This window comes from Aethalodelphis obliquidens, unplaced genomic scaffold, assembly GCF_003676395.1.
Source record: "Aethalodelphis obliquidens isolate GAN/ISIS:26980383/991018 unplaced genomic scaffold, ASM367639v1 scaffold1, whole genome shotgun sequence".
In the NCBI taxonomy this organism is placed as follows: Eukaryota; Metazoa; Chordata; class Mammalia; order Artiodactyla; family Delphinidae; genus Aethalodelphis; species Aethalodelphis obliquidens.
Window position 1 is genome coordinate 60,630,253 of NW_020837945.1, and position 21,098 is coordinate 60,651,350.

At 37.6% G+C, this 21,098-nt stretch overlaps 1 protein-coding gene across 1 annotated transcript in view; it reads right to left on the reverse strand.

Moving 5' to 3' along the window:
• ZBTB20 (zinc finger and BTB domain containing 20) overlaps positions 1-21,098 on the reverse strand; it is a 797,288-nt gene that overhangs the window by 262,267 nt on the left and 513,923 nt on the right. The window lies entirely within an intron of this gene.

Sequence of the window (21,098 nt, forward strand, 5' to 3'; positions counted from 1 at the left end):
AAAGTAGTTCATGTTAGTTATAAGAAATTTGAGAGCATTAAAAAAGCATAAATAAAGCAAAAAAATAAAAATAAAAAACAACCCATAATTCTCTGACCCAACAATAACCACTGTTGAATTTTTGGTGGGTTGTGTCCAGTTTGCAAAGTTTCTTCTCTGCTCTACTTTAGGAGTAAGAAGGATCCTTTTCGTTCTTTTAGGCAGAGGGACCCAAAACAGCTCTACAGCTGTTTTGCTATACAGCTTCCTGAACACTCTCCAACACTACACAGTTTTTTATTTCTAGGACATTCTCGGAGCAGCATAAGCTATATGTGACACTTCTCAAGTTTCATAGGTCTTCCTTCATCTGGTATTGCTCCCTGAAAAGCATGATTCCTGTGCCACCTCATGATCTCCGTGGAGTTGGAGCAGGGGGGACCTCATGACACCACACAATTATTTGCACTGAAATCATTTCAAGAGGACTCGGAAATGCTCTGTTCTTCTGAACACACAGAGATGCTTCTCTGCAAGTTGCCCAGCCTTAGAACATCTTCAAAAGTGAAGGAAGAACACAGAGAGGTGATATACTTGGTGTTATTTTTTAGGCAATTGACCTAATGATTACAAGACCTTCAAATACTTTATTTGGTCAGGATCATTTCTGAAGAAGGGTATTAACCCTCTCTTCCACGCAGATACCTGAGTGTTACTGTTACTGTACATCCTTTAAGTACCTTATCCTCCTTTCAACAAATTTAAGCATCTTCCACCTTTGTTGCTGCTGTTATTGAAAATAAGATGATAATTATAATCCTTATTTTTATTATGGCTAACTTCCATTGATTGATTTCTACGGGTTGGGCAGTTTACTTACACTATATTCATTCAATTCTCAAAATACTTCTGTTGTTGTTGTTATTATTATTATTCCTATTTTATAGATGAAAAAACTCAGACTCAGGAATGTTGAAAAACTGCCGAGTGTCACAGATCTAGTAAGAACCAGAAGAAGACTCAAATCTACATCAGATTGATTTCAAACCTTCCTTAAGATCATTTTCTAGATTAGATTTATGTGACTCCTTACTCACAGGTACAAACCATGCTCAGAGCTTTCTTTTCTCTCTAGTATCTTTCTAATGCTCTCTCTTTGCATGTGTGTGTGTGTGTGTGTGTGTGTGTGTGTGTGAGAGAGAGAGAGAGAGAGAGAGAGAGAGAGACAGAGACAGAGACAGAGACAGAGACAGAGAGAGAACTTCAAATAAAATGTTATAAAATTTCTCTAGAACTCTATTTTCCTCACCTCTAAAATGGATAGCACCTAACTCAGAGGTTTATTGTGAGGACCAAATGAGATAATATAAGTGAAAACACTTAGTACATCTAAAATAAAACATCATCATTATTGCTGTACAAGTTTTCCTCTTTTGCATAATGGATGTGTTCTAGAGAAGGTGATTATGAAAATGTATAGGCTTAACTTCTATTATCAAATCACAGAGCAACTGCATTATAAAATCATAGAAAAATAGACTCCTAACAGATTGAGATGAAGACTTGATGTAAGGCAGGGGGTCAGGTAGAGGTTGGGTCTATGAATGTTATACTGGGAGCAGTCTGTGTTGGCAGCACTTTCTAAATACTCTTATCTCCCTTTCCTCAGCCTCCTTGGTCTGGTAATTTCTTGATCTACTCCAGCAGTTTCCAGAGATGATTTCCTTCTTTTCCTTTGTCTGGTTATGAAGTCCAATGATATTTGTATGCAACAATACTTCACCTGATGGCCCTATCCCACACATGATGTACAATAGTTAGAAAGTTCCTTTAATTTGAGATTTCCAATTAGGTAAATTCATTAGTGCCCTATTTACTCTGTATGTTTGGTTATAAGTTTCAGTCACATGTATTAATACTATTTGCATTAGCTTCATCATGTTTATTATTTTGAAAGGCTTCTGGGTCAGAAACCATGTCTTCTACTTTTTTGGAAACCCTACACTTACTGGTGAGTCCTATAAATAAAATGGAACTTTAAATAGTACTGACTTCATCTTCAAATCATAACTAAACCTGACTCTGGGCTTGAAGTTCTATTTTCTCCCTGTAGTCTCATCAGATATGAGTGTGTCATGTTACTAACTGAGGCCAAGCTATATGCTCCCACAATTCACTTATAACCACCAGCTACATCTTGGTGCTTGTCTTTTCTTGAGGTACCAGGACTTATTCTTAAATCAATGCCTTAATTTTTTCTCTCAGCACATTCTTTACTTGTGGAAGACATTCAGAAAGAATGGAATTTAAAAAATAAACTATGTGCTGCCCAAACCTTGGGAAAAGCAGTGATGTTTGAAAGCATCAGATTCAACTAATCAGAGGCACAAAAGCCTTATTAAATGTATTCACTTTCTTATCTTTAGAGCTCAGGTAGGAAACAAGATCCAACCTCAGCATATCAATGGGTATCAAGTGAGAGAGGTCAGCATAGTCTACACCGTTATAGGGTAGCTTGGACACATCAGCTAGAAGTATTCTTAAATTCTAAAAGGAGATCTTGTTCCAGATTATCTCACACATGACAACAGCCTGGAAAGCCACCAGACAGCCTTCCTTGTTCTAGACCAATTCAAACAAGGCTCATTTATATTTTATTTAATATTTTGTCATAAGAAGACTATAGGATCTACTCAAGACCACTTTTATTTTACTGCTTGTTCATATTCCCATATCTGTCCGCTATCCCCTCATTTTACCATTCATCGATTTATTCAGTATATAATAAATATCAAGTACCTTAGGGGATGGGTAGATAGATAGATAATTGATAAATAGATAATAAATAGATAGATAGGCAAGTAAATAATAGATAGTTAGCTAGATACAATTTATGAGTAATGGCCTCAAGAAATGGCTAAGAAAGGAGATTTCAGATGGAGAATCCTTTAAACTAGGTATTAAAGGATAGATGGGATTTCAAAGTATAGAAAGGGAAGAGAAATCATTTCGAGCAGAATAAACCATATGAACAAAAAGGTTATCATGCAGTGGGAAAAGCAAATCATTTGGTTTGTGAAAGGGAGTAGCAAGAAATAAAATTGGTAATGTTAAGGCAAATTAGGGCTAGATCACAGAGGAACTTGAGTGCCAACCAAAGAACATCACTCTGGCAATAATCTAAGTCTGAAGAAAGTTCAGTTAACAACCTAGAAGCATTATAATTTCAGTAGAAAGTACTGTAATACATCACAGACTCTGAGGCTTTGGGTTCCATAGGGGAGATGTTACATTAGTGGTAAAGATAATGTCTTCATATCTAATGTTTTACTCCAGCTAAGATTATTGTGTTTCATCTATTAAGATTAATCATATCACAAACAAGAATCTTACCAGCTCCTAATCACATTGACATTGGTCCTTCATTCTCAATAATAAATCCTATAGAATTGCCTAAAGGCTGATGGTGAGTCTAGCTTAGATGAGAGAGGTGAGTAACCTAAGCACATGTGAGATGTCTGTTGAAAAGTTTGGTATAAGCTGTCATTTGAATTTGAATAGAACCAATATGTTCATAAATAATTGGCTACTTATATAAGTTTAGTTCTGGTTCTTCCTATGATACAGAAAGTCATTTTAGTATCTTTGGAACTCTGAGATATCCTTACATATCCTTTAAAGATCATTGCTGAATGTGTAGGATTCCCTGATTCTAGTCATCAAAGAAACACCCCTTTTCCAGCACTTCCTATCCCCCTCCCTCTTTCTTGCTCTCTATTGTACTCACAGACTTCTGATATGCTTTATATTTTATGCATGCATTTGTTTATTTTCTGCCTTTCTCCTCCAAATGTTAGCTCTTTGAAGACAAGAATTTTTTTAATGTGTCTGTTTTGTTCACTGTGTAACCCCACCACCTAAAACAGATACTTGTTGAAAGAACACTTTTGAACCTGAAGGAAAAATATAGAAGAGTGTGAGCAATATTAACTGGAATGTGGGAAAATAAAGCTTTCTACATAAAGCCTCCCTCTAAAAATTCATATGCCATATCATATGAAAATATCATCAGCTAATAACTTTATGAACTAATTTTCTATAGTACTCAAACATATAAAAATGTATCTATTTGCTTTTTTACTGTTTTTGAGATAATGATCTCATTCTTTCCATTGACTACAGATGGAAATCATGGCAAGGAGAGATGCTCTGGGGTACACCAGATGAACTCAAGGCTTCTGACTCCAAGGGCTAGGTTCTATGCACTATTTTATACCAGTTTGTATTCATAATTAATAAGATTTTAGTGCTGAATTGCATAAGATACTAGAATTTGAACCAATAAATAATGCCACTAGCTTATAGCCTCTCTGCTAGCACGTGGCCTTCTCACAGAAACAAACAAAAAGCAAAAACAAACAAACAGCAATATAGAAAGAGGAAAGGTGAAGACCTCAAAGGCTAAACAGTGTTATTCTTAATTTTCCTTTTAAAATCCAGATTGGCCCTTTCATCATAATTGTATTGCATCCTGCTGGCAGAAAGGAATGAGATTTAGTATGCTACGCAAATGATAGCAGGTTAGCCACAGCTTATCAAGCTCTGGGAACATTATGGCTTTTCTTTTCTAGATCCTCTTTTATCCTGAAAATATCTTTTGGATTAAAAAATCTCATTCAATAGGTGTATTTTTCAATATAAAAATCTAAGCTATCAAAGTACTAAAAGAAAACATTGGCAAATCCTTTCATAATCTTGGCATGGGGAAGGACTGTCTACCTGACTCAGTATCTAGAAGCCATAATAGAAAAGATTGGCAAATCTGATTATATTAAAAGCAAACTTCTGTATGGCAAAAAAATATATACATCATAAGCAAAGTAAATAAAAAAAAAGACAAACTGGGAAAAATATTTGCAACGCATATAGAGAAAAGAACTATCTCCTTAATGTATAAATAGCAAGATATCAATAAGAAAAGACCAAGAACCCAATCAAAAGAAAAGACAAAAGATGAACAGACACCTAATAAAAAAACAAACACCAAAATCATTAAACATATCAAAAGATGCTTGGCCTCACTCATAATAAGGAAAAGGCAAACTGAAAGTACAGTGAGATATCATCTTTTACCTATACAACTGGCAAAAATCCAAAGTTTGAAGAAACACTACTTTGTCGAGGCTGGGAGTAAAAGGGCACTTTCATATATTGCCAATGGAAGTAGTCAGTAATACAAACGCTGTTGAGATCCATTTGGCAAAGTTTCTCAAAATTTAAGATGCATGTAATCCTTTGACCAACAATTTTACTTCTGAGAATCTATCCTGCAGAAAATCTGCACGTCTATGAAATGATTTATGTACAAGGTTGTTCACTGGAGCATTGTTTGAAATGACAAAAATTGTTTATAAATAGGAACTGGTAGAATAAACTATGATACATTTACACAATGGAATACTGTACAACTGAATAAAAGATTAATGTAGCTCTCTATGTACTGCTATGAAAAGATCTCCAAGATATACTGGAGAATGCAAGATTGAAAACTGCATTGAAAATGCAATGAAAAATGTGAGATTGACTAATTCAAGAATAATATCATATAAAAGTGAAAATGAAAGTGTTCTTGCCATGATAAAATCGTTCTCTTGCTCCCCGATCTTTTAGCCACTGGTGTAGCCAATATTTGGGCAAATGAGGCCAGTATTTAGCATCACTGGGACTCCTTCACCTTGAACCATAAAATGCTCTAGGTTCTTCCCTCCCTAGCTCTGTAGCATTCTTATGATGTATGATGCTCCTTTGTAAGCTCAATGGAATTTTTAGTAAAATGTAAAATGTCATTAAATGTTTCAGCTATGAACTAGTTGGGACAAATCCCATCTAAAAGCCTGGGGTGATTCCCCATATGTTCTACTTTCCACGTGTTGAGTGGAGAAGATCTGGTAATCCACTTGGTGATATATAAGAAGAAGAAAACACATTTCTCTAGGAATTTAAATGTATGAGATTATTGAAAATAATGAGCGTAACATATGCATTTGATAATATTTATCAAGATTCTAAAGTGCTCAGGTGATGGCTTCAGTAGCCATAAGATTATTAACATGAGGCAGAATATAGCATTAGGTTGATGATGTATGTTGAATACTTGGGGGTTCCTAAAGGAGAAGCCATATAAACAGTGCATTATAATTAATAATAAATTTAATAGCAGCAGCCTACTTTTTGTGAAGTAATCAACACATTCATTCACTTCTCAGAAATTATAGCGTAAGTCCAACAAACTGTTTCTCCAAAGGTTTCCTCATATATGTAGTCAGAGTGCTATCTGGAACAAACTAGAGGTCACAGAAAAGAGCATGTGTTAAACTCCTAAATTTGATTTCCCATTTCCTTTGTTCCATTACTTTTTTGGTAAACAGATAACCAATGGGTTATCCATTCTGGGTAGAAATGTCTTCCTATGGGTTGTGTTATTTATTGCAGGCAATTATTTTAAAACAAGGAGGGAGGTAGGTAGGGAGTATTGATTGATTCATTCATTCATTCTTCATTAGTTAAACACCCAGTACATTCTGGGTATTTTGCTAACATTAAAGATGCAAAGATAAAGGCTACAGTCCCTGCCCTGAAATATTTCAGTCTACTGGGGAGAAGGTAAAGTAACTATCCAAATAATTATAACATGGGGTGATGCCTGCTATAAATGAGTTAAGCATAAATTGCCTTGGGAGAACAGAGGTGTGGGACCCTGACTTTTAATGAGGAGAGATGGAAAAGGTCAGGTAGAGGTGACAGAAAAAAAATTACAGAGCAAGGCAAAATATAGTCCATGCAGGGAACTGCAGGTGGTTCCAGACAGAGCTCTGTGTAGCACTTGGGAATATGCTACCCAGAGGTGGGTTGGGCTCACCCAGGCTGTGATGGAAGCACCACTTTAGATAAGGTGATCAGGGAAGGCTGAGGACATGAATGAAGGGAAAGTGTCAACCATACCAAGCTCAGGGAGAAGATCATTCCCAGCTGAGAACTGTACTTAGTGTACAGATAAGTCTATTCCCAGGAGTGCTTAGAGAGCTAGGGGCTCTGATTCCTGGTTGTCAGAGATGAGCAGAACTATTCCAAATACTATTCCCCTGACTATTATCTAAACTCTTTTGTTGTCTCTGGAACCATGGCTCTTTCCCATCAATGAATTCATTCAGTCCCTGTAATCAACTCTGATTAGTGTTGTTTAACATCAATCTTTTCTACTTTTTTTTCAAAGAAAAATACCAATCAGTTCTGCACACCCTGCATGTTAAAAGCAGCACCTCTCCTGCTGACTTACCGTTCTCTTAATCAAAAGGGCAGGAGGAAGCAGTTGGGATTCACTTTTCTTTTTTTTCTTTCAAAGTACACAAATGTCAACTTCCTCAAGGATGTTTGGCATAGCGGAGTTCAGTCATGTTACGTACAAAGTCAGCTTGATCAAAAGGTTGCAGGCTGCCCACTGCTAAAATGGAGCGAGAAAAGGAAACCGAGGGCTTCTCTGAAGTGTGAATGAGTGCAGAGGCCACTGTCACATGTGTATTTACACTGAGGACATGCTGAGCCAACAAGAGAGCTCAGGAAATGTAAACCTCTACTGCTACATTTCTCTATCTTCACCTTCAAAACTCAAGCGGCACTTTCTTTTAATTTTCTACTTTTATTGTTGTACTCAGCTAAGGACTTTCCATTTAGCTTTGTAGCAAAGCCAAGTCATGGACATGTATATGTATTTAAAAAAATTTTTTGACTACCAGTCCTCCAGTGTTTAGCTGAAGAGTATTACCATCCTTGCCTCCATGGACTTAAAAGTGTTAGCAAGGAGAACAGGCACCAGGTTATTCATTCATTCACTCATAGCTTCTCTTACTCTTTCAACAAGTCAGTATCCATGATGTGGTTGTCAATGTGACAAACCCTTGTCAACAGTTCCCATGGAAGACACTTCTAGCTGTCAAAAGAAGAAAATAAATTTTCCAAAACGTTTATTATCTTAGATTAAATTGTAACTCAATTTGGTTTCAGAAATAGGTAACAAGTCTGTAAATAATACTTAACAGACATGTCTAAACCTGAACACACATTCCCATCAAGCGCAGAAGTCATCATGTATGGTACCCAAACAAGGTTACAGAAGTTGTTTAATATTCCTAACAATGTAGAGCTGGTATAGTTCACAACATTTTGGGCAACCTCATCATTATTCTAACGTGAAAACTAAAGTGATGGAAGATATAAGGTCACATAGCTCTTAGCTTCAGCCAGAACTAGAACTCAAGCTCCAAATTCCTAATCTAAGGACTTTTATTTCATGATATGACCATTTATTAGGTAGGGATGAGGGGTGGGAAAGAGGGGAATACAAAGTCTTAAGGTCATTGATATGGAGGGACAAGGAGAGACAAGAGATGCTTAAAAATCATTGGTATAAAGAAAGGCTCTTCTTTTACTCTCTTGAAATGCCTCTGAAATCTTGGGAAGAACATAGGAGAAGTGTATATACAAAATCATCAGTCCCCCTCGTTATATGTTCTAAAAAAACCTCTTAGAGCAGTATTCCTGGACTTCCCTGATCTTAAAAATTAACTAGTTTCCTTGTTTCAGATACAAACGCCAAGGTCACTCCATGGAAGTTTCTAATTCTCTAGGTCTGGTGGCAGGAGGGAGGACCCAGACAAGTGCATATTTCACGTGTAACCCTGATGATTCTTAGCATCAGGGATGTTTGGAAAACACTGTCCTAGAGAAACCTTTGCCACAGCATCTAGAAAATTCTTTGTTCCTAATGAATTGCCCCATTTCAGCATTTCTGTTGTGCCTTTTAAGCAGGTGCAGACTCTCATAGCAAGCCATGAACTTATATGTTCATTTAACATGACTTTGATACACATACTGAGTTTTAGGGCTTTTAGTGATAGCAAAAGGTCAAATGGGGTTCTTACCTAGCTCACTTTCACAGAAGCAGCAACCTATAACTCCCAATTACCAATCCCTAATTTATTTTTTTTAAAAAAAGCCTTTGCTCAGGCAACATACTTTAATTGAATACAGGATTCCTTTCTTCCATTTTCATTTCACTGTCTGTTGATCTAGTTGATCAAATTACTAATTTCTACCCTACTGAAGATGATCTTCAGAAAAATCAGTTTGCCTTTGTTGCATAGTAGAGATATTAAGAAGAATAATAAGAGGAAAGCATATCAAATAAAAATAACTAGGAAAAGAAAGCTCTACCTTTGAACCCAGTCCATCTCCTATTCAATGAAATATGTCTTATACCTTTTTGACATATAGAAATAAGCCCTTTTCACATCATCTCACCTCTCTTTGACAAGACAGTCTCTTTCTTTCCAAATTCTGTCTGAGACAAAACTCTCCTGCTTTGCCACCTACCTTTTAGAAAGGCAAAATCAGGAAGCACTGTCTCAGATGAGCTCACTTCTTGTATCTTTCAGTCAGACTTTTATTAAATGGATACGACACAAACCAACCAAAAAACAAAAATACTCCTGTTACTTCTTTTGCAATAATGCCACAATCTTGAGGAAAATTGAATTTTGGGGGAAGAGAATGGTCCATACCCTCTTATAAGCATGAGAGGAAGAACAATGACAAAAAAGAAGTCTGTTAATTGTGGTTGTACTGTAGTTATATTAAGAATTGCACAATTAATTTCCTCTATCAAATTAAACTGGTAAACAGTCCTAGATTAAAAACACAAGTTTGCTCTGCTTGTTTTCTTCAGTTATATACAAAGTAATCATAAATTCACTTTGCTATCACTAGTATGTTTTCACTTTGGGGGAGAAATATCTTTTTCCTCACAAGGAATATTCATATTGAGATGGTAAAGACCATGGTCAATGATGTATACAGTTGTAGGGGTGTGATAGCTGCTAAAGTAAGCACCTAGTTTAGTAGACTATTTCCATTAGAAGCCTGAAGCACAATAATTTTTTCTTACTGGGAGGGAGTGTGTCTCTTGAGTGGGACAGAGGTTGAGAGGCAGCCTGCAGCAGGAAATACACTTAACAGGCAGAATCCAGGAGGATAAGACAGCATCCGAAAGGCATTAGAGACGGTGCCCAGAGATAGCAGAGACGTGTGTATTCTTGAGGCATGATTGAAAGATGATAGATGGTGGGTAACCATGGTTTTAAGAGTCCATCGTCACTGGCCACAACAACATTGGCAGTCAACATTTGCAAGGTCTATAATTATGTCAGTGACCAGAGCTAACCTCCCAGGTTAGGCTGGAACAACAACGAAAAAGCTGCCCCTAGCCTCCTTCAGGATTCAAATGATAAAGCCACAGCAATCACAGTGGCGGTGGCAGCAGCAAGAGCACGGTTTTGACCTGCAGTTCTTGCCCATCAAAGAGCTGTGCCCTGTCTGCTCCCACTGACAGGCAGATAAATACAGAGATCTGTTGGCAAGTACATATTTATGTGTAGCTACAGCTCCTTCATCCAGACCTATGGAGGATGCATAACAGCTTCCAGTGGTGTAACATATGCACCCACTAATGGGGTGAGACCCATTACTCACAAATGGGTGAAAAGAAGCCACAATATGCAGGTCTTAACCCTGGTTTGTGGGCAGAAGCCTGTCATTCCGTTGCGGGCCGATAGGTCTCCTATTCAGACAGTCCTTGTTTAACTTCCCAAACACGCTTCCTCTAAATGGTGCGCCACTCTACACTCTGCAGACAGACAGGTTTGATAAGCAGAGCCATCAATTTTACATTCCCTATGCCAACTGCTGGGGAAAATTAGGCTTAGTAAGAACCTGGGATTGACTGGTTGGGGAGCCAAAAGAGTTCGTCATTTAGGAGGTATTTTCCACATCAGAACTCGAGATGGAAGCCTCATGGAGGGCTGTCCCTGTTCAAAATGTATGAAATCAAGAGAGTCCATAAATGTGTACTGGTGATCTACTGTGGGGCATATGTTATGCTGAAACCAGAAGATAAAGAGAAAAGTAAGGCATGGTCCTGTCTAGAAGGAGCTCTGAGTAGGCAGTCACTCGAATAGCCATAAGATAAAATGGGGCACTTGCCTTAGGAAGGAATCACAGCAATGTGAACACATGACTCTTGGCCAATAAAAAGTTGAATATAGATGTGATATGGTGGTCCAATTGTTACCCTTCAAGAAATGTCAGAACTGTCCAAAGAAAAGGCCAACTGAGTGCATGACTGATAATGATGGCACCAGCAAAAGACAAGTTAATGAGCACTGTTTCTCACAACCACGTACAAGAATGCCCTTGGGGTCTCTGAGACCGTCCAGGAGTAAGACAGAGCTTAGGATGTTCTTGAAATCTCTGCTAGCATATAGTCTCTACTGAGGTTTCCTTTTGGTGTTGATCTGGTTTAAGTGAAGAAGGAAGGGAGAAAATGTAGAAGGGTTCTGTCGCTATTTCAGGAGTTAGACAGTGAGAGTTAAGAACTATATAGTTAAGAACACTCCTCCAGAATCTGTCCTGAGAGGATCAGCACTCTTTGATTTGCTAGATTTCCCACAGAGTCTTGCCTGTCAGGAACTCATAAGTGTGAACCCAAAGGAGTCTGTGTGTCCCCTGAGTTTATTCCCCAAGCAGTCAAACTTCGAGAGCATGTTACATTGTTCAGGAATACAATATAATAAAGCTTCACTGATTAGAGGCTTGAGTAAGCCTGAGGGTCCATTCTCCATACTGACCCTGCCTTATAAGTAGTGATGGACTTCACTAAAATCAAATCAAAAGGCAAAGAGGATCCCACATTTAGGAGATACTTTCCATTTAAAGTTATGGTGGGGCTAGAGTTACGGTTGGTAGGAAAGAGATACAGAGAGTGCCGGTAATGTTTCTAGAAATGTCCCTTTTTTAATTTCCACAGTCATGACTGTATTTGAGTTTTGGCTGGTCTGCATCTGAATGATTGCAATTACCTCTCAGCTGGCATGTCGGACTAGTCTCAACCCCCTCAAACCACCCTGCACACTATAGCCAGGTTAACTCTTAAAACACCACTTTCATTATTTTTGCTTGCCTCTCTAAAACGTGTCAATTATTCGGCAAACCCTTACTGAGTTCTAACTGTATGCCAGTTATTGTTATCATCACCCACATAAAATAAATTTTGGACTCCACCTGCCTTTCCAAATTCATGTCCTAATCTTCACGATCATGGATCTTATTTCCAATTTCATTACTTCCTGTATGCATCAACTTCACTCCCATTGCTGTGCCTTCTTTCAGGTTAGAATTTTTCTTCGTTCTCCCTACTTCTCTGTTATCTGGTATCACAGCACTGCATGCCATCTTCCCTTCTCTCCAAAAGACCCTTTTTCCTTTATCCTTCAATGCCTAGCTTTTACATCCTCAGTTAAAGTTCTCCCTCTGCTATCAAGCCTCCCATATACCATTAGAAACCTCCCTGATGTGAATTCTTGCAGCACTCACTGACTTTCTTTACTGCTCATTTTGGTGCATAATAACAGGCTAGTGATTTCCACCTAATTAGTTTCAGGACCTAATTACTAATCTCTGCAACAAGACTATACAAACTAGAAGCTCCTTGTAAGCAGGTATTGTCTCTGATAATAGTAACACTGATAATAGTAACCCTGTTAACTATTGTGAGAAATACTAATTAAGTTTAGTATCATACTTGTTTCTAAATTTAAATTGTACCTCTTCTTTAAAATTTTTTTTCTCTCCTTTTTATGAGTCCCTTCCAAAAAAAAGGGACAATAAGAGGAACACAATAAATACGTCAAAATATAATGGTGAATGGTGTTTACCAGCTGCAATGATGTTGGATTTTGCTGTTAGTTTCTCTCCCTTTTACATGTTATATTTACTATTAGATGTATTCTACACTAATTCCAACATTGCTCAATTAAATTTTACATTAATTAAGTTTGTTAGCATCAGCCTAGGGGTGGAGCAGGTATAAGGCAACTGAGACCAGGTTCAGGATATTAGGTCTCTGATATTTATCAAGGGACTAAGATAAGGACCATTGTGGAGGCATAACAAATGGTACAACACGTGGTCTGCCAAGGTGGTTGAATACCGTTTCTTACAGATAGGGCTTGATATCAGCTTTCACTTACTATTGATGTAAGCATATTTTTATCAAAATATAATAAATATACAAAAGGGTGTGTGAAACACATGATATGAAGATCAAAATCAAGGTTAGAACCAAGGGTATCAGATTAAAATACAAATGGATAATAATCACTTATAAGGTTAAAGTTCAGATTTCAAATGGGAAGAAGGTATAGGCAGAGGCATAAAGAACACAGTTCTAAGGATAGTGTCAATGGTTCCACAAAGGAAAAGATGAGGCAGATAGGAGGGTAGGCCTACTATAGTGACTGGATATCAGTACTGAGAGTTTCAAATCAGGCAAGAGGAGAAAAATAACTAGCAGAATCTGGATTGGAAGACAGAATAATAACTAGGGTTAGTGAATGCACTGGCCTAGATAAACAATGAGGTTAACATTTAGAACAACAGGTAGCCAGCACTAGGACCTAAGTGAAGACAGTGAAAATAGAACAGTCATTCATTCATTCATTCATTTACTACACATTTATTTATTGAGCTGAAACTATAATGGTGAACCCATCAGTAGATTTGGACTAGATCATGCCTAACAGAATTTATGATTTAGGAAGGTCTTAAGTGATGAGATGAAAACAACTAGAGTAATAGGAGTGAGGACCAGCCACTGCGTAATTCTTCATCAAGTACTTAAAACCAGTGTGAAGGCTGAATTTAGTATCAAACCCACCTCATCCAAAGCATGGAGTCCTTATATGTTCTCTGCTTAGGAAGACATTGAAATTAACATATAGGTGAAACTTAAGCCCACAGCTGAGGTAAGCAAGCACTGTTAGGTGGATGAGGTGTGTGCATGTGTGTTTGCGTGTGTGTATGTGTGTGCATGCACACACGTGTAGGAATTTTCCTAACAGGTATTAACCAAGACTCTATAGTATAGGAAGAAGCGATGAAGAGGAGGATGATAATGGTGATTATAGTAGCAGCTAATGTTTATTGAGTGCTTACTGTATATCAAGTATTGGCTTTATTATTTTACATTTATTAGGTCATTTACTCCACATAGTAATTTTATGACGAAGGTATCATTATCATCCCCATTTTATATATTAAGAGACTAAGGCACAATAATTTAATAGCTTTCCTAGGGTCATATAGCTAGTAAGTGGCAGAGCCCAGAGAGTCTGCCCTCGTAATCACTCTGCTATGCTGCCTAAATCCAGGAGAACAATAGGAGGGTTGTACTTCTTCATGACGGAGCTTATCTATGTCTACATAATATCTCTCTCTCTTTTTTTTACATTCCCATGGATATAAATGATTTGAGGATACTCTTACTAGGGCAGTATCGCTTCTCAGAAATGTGACAATGGCATATTATGTTGCTCAGGAATATAATGAAAATATCATGGTAACAGATGAGAGAGATTCAGCTCTTATAGACTTTAATTTTTAATTATACTATTTAAGCAATAAAGAAATATTGTGATGAAGCAGTAGAACAATAGTCAGGCTAATATGGAAAGTAAAATCTTCAGTCTCAGCCACTAATTGGGGGTTCAGCTATCTACGTCTCCATCCTCCATTCCTCTACAGGGTGATATAAGGGTTAGTAAGATCACTGAAAACACATTTACCTTATGAGGAGTCATAAGTTCTATTACTATTGTGGTTTTCTGAACCATGATAATCCTGCTGGGATTTTGTATTTAAGACAGTATGTAGATAGATGATTCCCAAGCCCAGGAAAGAGAATGACCAAATAAAATGTCAGCCATAATGACTGAATAAGTTTAAACTCCAGTGTCTAATTTTGTGGTGGCCTCTCTGGACAAAGTTGATAGTTGATGTAGGAGCACAAACATTTTCATTAAAAACCAAAGAGAAACATACATAGCTTTGAATCTTTCCTTGTTGGTCTCCTGGAGTCAATTCCAAAACATCATCTAATAAACACAATTTGACAATTTGCAATTTTATTTAAATTTATTTTCTTCAGAGAATAAACATTCAAGTCAATTATTATGGCTTCCAATTTTCAGCTTGACTGTATCTCAGGACAGAATGGACACTTTAGACGTCTAGGGAATCACTTTTGTGGGGCATTGTATATAATCTCTACCTTACTGGATACTATTCCAAGATTATCCAGTACTAGTATTTTCACAAGAGATCATGGGTCAAGGCAAAGAGAGGAAAGAATGGGGCAAACACTTACAAGCTGTAAACTCTGATGTACAGGTAAGTTTAAAGGTCCCAACTTTTCTAGCCTCAACATGCTGGAAGACTCTGACCTTAAACAGAAATAGAGAATATCTTCAACCGGAAAAACAAGAACACCTATATTCTGAACTTGTTGGGGAGTTTCTGGCCCCTTTTAACATTTGACCTTCAATGAATAATATAACTGCTTTTAGCCCTTAGCCTATACCAGCTGCAAAGGTGACAGACACCTGTCATATTTTAGGATGGCTTATCACCTCAGCCCCTGGAGTGATTTGAGTATTTATAGACACAAAGATAGAAACATAAAACACATATATATAGGCAGGAGTCCCTCGGAGGTGGCGATTAGGACTAGGCAGTAATTTTAGCTTGAAGTTCCTATGACTTAAATAGCCACTTGAGCTCTGCTCTTGCAGTTTACGATGTCAATAGAACCCCTAAATGAAATTACAGCCTTCAGATACACAGCAGGATATCCTTTCTTTGCCATGCAATGTACACGGCCAGGAGAAATTGCTCTGTATATGGAGTTTCACTAAAGCAGAATTTATCATAAGGCTGCTCTGCTAAAATATCATTATGCTGTTATTCACTGGATAACACATCTAATGACTCGGGGTGCACTTGATAGCCATGTTTCAGTGAACACAGACGCATGCCCTGATGTGAGCTGGGCACTCCAGTGCTTCAAAGCACTATCGATTTCAATTTTACCATAATTTACACCTGGCTTGTTTTGCCAATAGCTTGAACCCATGCTAACACCAGAACATACACATACAAGTATTAGAGAAATCAGAAATGAACTGTATGGCAACATGCATGCAGCAAACTTTCCAGGATTCTGCCTTTATAATCTCTCTTAATGCTAATTAAATATTCTGTACTACTTTCTCTGTTATGCTTGGACATTTCCTCTGTTAGCACTGTCCATGGTTGGCGGTGATAGAAACCTCTTATATTTTTACAAACTGTGGGTGCTTTCAGGGCAGGATCTGGATACTAGTCATCTTGGTTCCTCCACAATCTAGCACAATGGCTGGCACATAATAATTGCTCAGAATAATCTTCTCTAAGACTCCTCTTTCTCTCTCTCTGCCATAAATGTGCTTTACTCCAAGGATCTGCTCCCTTTTGCTTTCTGTCAATAAATTTTCCCTGAGAAAAGTCCACTCTGTAATTTTAACTATTATCCTGAAGCTGATGATTCAGATGATTGCCAAACTTATCTCTATCCCTGACCTATCTCCAGCTTTCCTGACTAAATCCAACAGCCTACCAGGCATCAGTCTGGATAATTCCCCAACATCTCAAAATTAACACATTCAAAAGCAAATTTATCATCTTCCCCCAGCCTACAAAACCCATTCCTCCTCCTCATAGCTTTTCTTGATTAGTTGTATAAGACAGAAACCTGGGAGCAATCCCAAACTCCTCCTTCTCTTGATGCCCAGCCCAAAGGTTATTAAATTGTGTCCATTCTGCCTCTTATCTCTCGAACGTGTCTCTTCTGCCCTATTCCCATAGTTATTGTCCTAGTTCAGAGCTTCATTGTGTTCTGTCTGAACAATTTTAGTTGCCTCCTAACTCATTTTTCTGTCTCTATTCTCCCATTCCTCCAATCTATCCTCCACCATGCTGCCAGAGTGATCTTCTGTAACACAATTTGATCATTAACCTTCTCTACTTAAAACCTTTCAATGGCTCCCCAAATGCCCCAAGATGAAGTTAAAACATCTTTGCGTGGCAGTCAAGGCCCAACATGATTGTTCCCTGCCTACATCTATAGCATCATTTCTCCACACTCCTCTCCTGAACATTAGTGATACTGTTCCCCAACTCTGCTATGCTATTTCCTCTTTAAGTGTCTTCGTCCCTTCTGGTCCTCTTACTGAATGTTCTTCCTCCCTCTGACCATCTGGGAAAATCCTTCAAGGCCCAGAAGGGACTTATTAGCTCCTTTCTGAAGCTTTTCCTGACCCTCTACCGCAAGGTACATTCAGGTAAACATTCACTGTTTTGTGCCTCCGAGGTTCCTTGAGCATCCTCCAGTTAACGATACTTAGCATATGCCATTATCCCTGCTTGCTTCCCTATCTGCCTCTCCACCAAGGAGCAACTTGAGGTCATGTCTTTTCATCTCTGTATTGTCAGTGACAAAGCCAAAACCTTCACAACAGCATATAAAGGCCCACGTGCTCAGGCCCCCATTGCCTTCCCTGCTACAGCTACTATCCCCCTGCTTGCTCACTCTGATCCTGCACACAGACTTCCTTGTTACCCCTCAGACTTGCCTGATATAACTCCATTTCTGTCCAGGGCCTTTGCACTTGGTAGTTCCAGGCCTTTGTAGTTCCAGTTCTAGCCTTTGCCTAGATATCCACAAAACTTGCTTCTTTACCTTTCTCAGATGTTGTCCCCTTAGTGAGGCGTTCCGTTTCTACCCAGTTTGAAATTGCAACCTTACTCCTGACACACACACACATATACACACACACACTCTCTCTCTGTCTCTCTTTCTTATTTCACTTTTCTCCACAGCACTTATCACTACCTAACATACTATATATTTTACATATGTACCTGTTTGTCATCTTTCTCCCCTGCCTAAAAAGTAAGTGTTTTGAGAATAGAGACTCCCGTTTGTTTTGTTTACTGTAGTATCCTCAGCCCTTAGAAAAGTGCTAGGTGCATAGCATGTGCTCCTTAATAAATATTTGTTAACAAATGAATCAAGCTTTAGCTTCTAGAATAATATCTGACACAGAATATGGTTCAAAAATGTTTCCTGCATTAATAAATAAATGAGTGAATGAATGAATGTTAAATCCATGTTTAATGAATGTAATGAAGAGACAGTCTTTGTAATCTGATCCTCATAACAATGCTGGTAAATAAGTCAAATGGGTACTATTATCCTCATTAGACAAATGAAGTAGATGAATAAGGATAGGAGCCTAAGTTAAGGCAATATGGGTAGTTTAAGGTTTGCTACTCTTTTAACTCACTGTTAAAAGGAAGAGACATTTTTCTGCATTCAGTTTATGATGTACGTCTAACATTTATTACACTATTTTGGTTCCTTTTGACTAGGAAGGCAATTAACAGGAGATGCAAGGTGCTAACACTTTTTATTACAATTTGTGTCTTTCCTTATTAGGTGCTTTTCATAAAAACAGATCCTTTTCTTTCATTTTCAAAAGTGGATTAGGCACTCATACAATTTTGCCCCTCAGAGTGGTTTGTACATGACTACCCAAGAGGACATCATGCTACAAATCCTGCCAGAATGAACTGGAAGGCGAGTGTGGCATTTGTAGCTTGAGAATGAACAGGTTGTTTGGTGCCAAGTTTGTGCTAATGGAGATGTCCTCTACGTGTTAACACCCAAAGGAGAACATATTCAACAACAAAACATTTCAGTTTTTGACATGTCTATGGAGAGTTAACTTTCCATTGTTCAAGGGTTAATTATCCGTTATGTGAATCGCTCCTTTTTCTCCCTCTGGCTGCTTACATCTAGGAATTCAGTTTCCTGGAGGATAAATAGGAAAAATAAAAAGAGATGGAAATCAAACTAGTACGTATCATTTATATATATTAGAAGCTCTAGAAAAGAATTCAGTGTAGGAGACAGAATTAGATGTAGTTTGGGGACTGCCAAGTTGATTGACCATTGATTGACAATTGATAACAGATATAATTAAATTTCACAAAATATTGTGGCTTCTTTGAATTATTGTTTATTAGGGTCAGCTTGTAGTAATATGAAGTTAGTCTCTGGATGTTATTCGTGTCAGCAGGGTACCATTTAGGGTGTTGGAATGGGCCCCCCTCCTCCGATGTGTCCAGAGCACCAAATGTGCCTTAGTGTGCTCCAGCTTACTGACTGAGGAAGCACCAAGAGATCCCACCAATTTCTTTACTTATTCATGAGAAACAGTTGCCCTTGGCTATTTTCAGCTATTATTTGCCTAAAACAGGGCATTTAATTAGTGCCTGTTAAGATCGTGGAAATGATTTGGCTGCCTGTCCTCTTGCCCCTCTCTTTATTGTGCTGTCTGTCTGCCCCACCCCTCTCCTGTCTAGTTCACAGGCATTCATAGCTAGTCTTCGTGCCTTTCCACATCTGACATCAGCCTGAGCTCCTTAGATGCTGAGTTTGAGGAAAGGAAGAACCACTGACTGACTGTAGGCAAGTATTGACAAGCTGGAGGAGCCTTCGGTCAATATGATACATTAGAGGCCAGTCTGGTACTTTCAGACTGCAGGAGCAGACCAACCTGGGTATTTGGCCCCCTCACGAGTCCTGGAAAATGAAGGGAACTACTGTGAGCTCAAGACTCCATGTCCCATCAGAAATCACCTGGGCATTGTGGAGATTAGGAAAGCTACCTTGGCAAATGACTGGAGTTGCTGTCAGCTAGCTTGAAGATCTAATATGGGAGTTTAAGGGATTCGGATATAGAAGAATCTGTTGATTTGTTTTCTGGATGTATTTCTTCCATACGATAAGCAATACGTACTCAATGTCAATGCACTGCCATATAGATATCATCCGTCCATTCATCCATTCATTCATTCATCACATATTCATTGATCCTCCATTCAGATTAAGGCAATTTGACATTGGTTGGAAGGGAGATAAATAAACATAAAATGTAGTACCTTTCCTCTAACCACGTGTAGTTTCATACATATAAAAAAACTTCAGTTCAAAGCAGTACATGATAAGTGTCAAACAAAAGCTACCGAATTTTAAAATGCAATTAATGTCAGAAGGGGAAGTTCACTTTTAATCTGGGTTATTATGGAAAGCTTCAAAGAAAAGTGTGACTTCACAAGAATATGTCTTGGCTGGTTTTCTTGAAAAGGTATTTGGGAAATTATAGTTGCTGAGGCTGATATGTAAATACAGCATCAAAGTATTTAATGTACAACTAAGTAGCCGAGAAACTAGAATAAACTGGGTCATTTGTATATAAATTCATTCTTATAAAATAAAGTGAATCATTAAATATATTCTCAATTTTCAGATAATTAAAAGCAATTTAATTTCTTTCTACTTAATTTTAAACTACTTTATACATATAGCAATTAATATTTTGAAGTTGTACATAAATAGAATTTAGGCTCATAATCTAACATGTATGTTCAATGAAGGATAATTACCAATCTTACCAGCTAACCAAATCTTATCTTTTGCAGATATTGTTCATAAATATTTGTGCAAAATTTCTGTGTTGTCAGTGTGATAAAGTGTCAACTACATTTCACTTATGGTTGATTTGCAAAACGTCTGATTGAATTCAAAGGCAAGTCCTAGCTAGGATTTGGTTATATTTTTAATAGTTGAATATAGGTATGTGATTATGCATAAGGTAACATACATATACAATCACATGATATAATGAATCAACACCTTCGTCCTAATGTTTAAAGATATGTATCTTTTAAAAGGAAATCACATAAATATCAAAAAGCATTTGTATATAAATAAGAAAGAATAATTTCTTACTGGGGCAATAATAATTCTGTTATTTAGCAATGTCATTTGTGCCTCTTTGTGACTGCCTATTTAAATAAATATAACACAGAAGTGCTTACAGCAAAAATGCACATGCAAGATAATATACATTTTATAACGTGCATCCTCTGAAATGAAATAAAAATTTGGGGGATCAGCACTGGAAAACTGAATTATTGATAGTACACTGTGAAGGTTTATAACGTAGGTTTTGAAAAGATCAGGTAACCGTTTACAACCATTTAAATGGAAAGAAATACATCATTATCTT